The sequence below is a fragment of the Ziziphus jujuba genome, chromosome 8 (assembly GCF_031755915.1).
Source record: "Ziziphus jujuba cultivar Dongzao chromosome 8, ASM3175591v1".
In the NCBI taxonomy this organism is placed as follows: domain Eukaryota; kingdom Viridiplantae; phylum Streptophyta; class Magnoliopsida; order Rosales; family Rhamnaceae; genus Ziziphus; species Ziziphus jujuba.
The window spans coordinates 1,040,026-1,042,500 of record NC_083386.1 but is presented as its reverse complement, the minus strand read 5'-3'; positions in this window follow the sequence as shown (position 1 = coordinate 1,042,500).

The window sequence follows — 2,475 nt, the reverse complement described above, 5'->3', positions numbered from 1 at the left end:
ATCGACTATGCCTTCAGGCCTGATCTTAGGCCCTGACTCACCCTCCGTGGACAAACCTTGCAGAGGAACCCTTAGGTTCTACATTACTCAAGCTGACATTCTCGCTTTTGCTTCATTTATCATTGCTCGTGCGGGTGCTTCCCTCTAGGCGGAATGCTCCCCTACCGATGCATTTTTACATCCCACAGCTTTGATAGATCGCTTAGCCCCGTTCATCTTCGGTGCAAGAGCGCTTGATCAGTGAGCTATTATGCACTCTTTCAAGGGTGGCTGCTTCTAGGCAAACCTCCTAGCTGTCTCTGCACCCGTACCTCCTTTATCATTGAGTGGTCATTTGGGGGCCTTAGTCGGTGATCCGAGCTGTGTCCTTCTGATGATGAAGCTTATCCCCCATCATCTCACTGGCCGACCTTGACCCCTGTTATTTTGAGGTCATATATAGTATTCAGAGTTTGCCTCAATTTGGTACCGCTCTTGCGGCTCGCACCGAAATAGCGCTTTACCCCTAGATGTCCAGTCAATTGCTCTACCTTAATGCATTTCAGGGAGAACTAGCTAGCTCTAGGTTCGAGTGGCATTTCACCCCTAACCACAAGTCATCCACTGATTCTTCAACATCAGTCGGTTCGGACCTCCACTTAGTTTCAACCACGCTTCATCCTGGTTATGGATAGATCACCCAAGTTTGGTTCCATAAGCAATAACAATTGCCCTATGAAGACTCGCTTCACTATGGCTCTGGTGGGTTCCCTTAATGAAGCCACTGCCTATAAGTCGCTGGGTCATTCTTCAACAGGCACACGATCAGAGCCCTGGTCTTCTCCCACTTCTTGGGAGCTTACGGTTTTATGTTCTATTTCACTCCTCGGTGGGGGTTGTTTTCACCCTTCCCTGACGGTACTACTTCACTATCGGTCACCCAGGAATATTTAGCCTTGCAAGATGGTCCTTGCTGATTCACACGGGATTTCACTTGTCCCATGCTACTTGGGTCAGAGTGTAAGCTAGTGATACTTTTGGCTACTAGACTCTCTCCATCTAGGTGTAGCACTCCATTGCTTCGTCTAGCAGCACGACGCTTGTATTACTTTACCATAACCTCGTTTTCACAGTTTAGGTTGCTCCCATTTTGCTCGCCGCTACTATGGGAATTGCTTTTACTTTTTTTTTTTCCTCTGGTTACTAAGATGTTTTTGACCCTTGTTACTTTGAGGTCATATCTTGTATTTAGAGTTTGCCTCCATTTGGTACCACTCTCACAGCCCGCATCGAAACAGTTCTTTCTCCCTAGATGTCTAGTCAACTGTTGTGCCTCAATGCATTTCATTGAGAACCAGCTAGCTCTAGGCTCTAGTGGCATTTCACACCTAACCATAACTCATCCGCTGATTCTTCAACATCTGTCGGTTCAAACCTCCACTTAGTTTCACCCAAGCTTCATCCTAGTCATGGATAGATCACCCAGGTTTGGGTCCATAAGCAGTGACAATTGCCCTATGAAGATTTGCTTTCACTATGACTTCGTGGGGTTCCCTTAACCAAGCCACTGCCTATAAGTCACCGGCTCATTCTTCAACAAGCACATGGTCAGAGTCTTGGTCTCCTCCCACTACTTGGGTGCTTATGATTTCATGTTCTATTTCACTCCCTGATGGGGGTTCTTTTCACCCTTCCCTCATGGTACTACTTCACTATAACACCCCATCCTGAAGTACATCGAAAATTTCTGAAATTTGGCTGAGGTTGACTAGGTTTGACCCTCGTTGACCGAGAAGGGATCAAATGTTGACTTTTTGCTCCTGATGGAATTTCAAATTGATCGAGGAACCGTTAAAAAGTATACATTGTCATGAGTCCATAGACTACTAGCACATTGCAAATGGAGCTACGGTTTGAAAGTTATGAGCCAAACAAGTTGAGGTCCAAACTGTCCAAGGGGTGCCGGAGTTGACTTTTTGTTCATGTAAAGTTAAGCTTTGACTCATGCATGGTTGTAGAGTACTCGTCTATACGAGTCCGTAGACTAGTGGTACACCTGATTTGGACATTTTGTTAAAAAGTTATGGACCTGTAAAGTTTTTCAAATATAGTAGTATTTTAATATTATTTTTAAATATGTAAGCAGTGTTCCACGTGTGACTTAACAAAGGGTGCCATGTGTCACAATGAGGAGATGCCACATGTCAACCATATTAAATACTATATTATCTTAATATTATTTATTTATTTTATTATTTTATTATTATTATTATTTAAAAAAAATTTCTTTTTTCCTCACGTGGGGAAACACCCATGAAAATTTCTTTCTTTTTCTTTTTCTTTCCTTCTTCCTTCTTCCTTCCCTCTCCCTCTCGGCTTCACCCCGTTTCTCTTTTTTTCGATCATATGAAGCCACATGCGCCTGATAGGGAGGAAGAGGGGGAACATTCCGGCCAACCGTTGTCGGATGCGGCCGGATCGGGCTTTGTTGCTGGC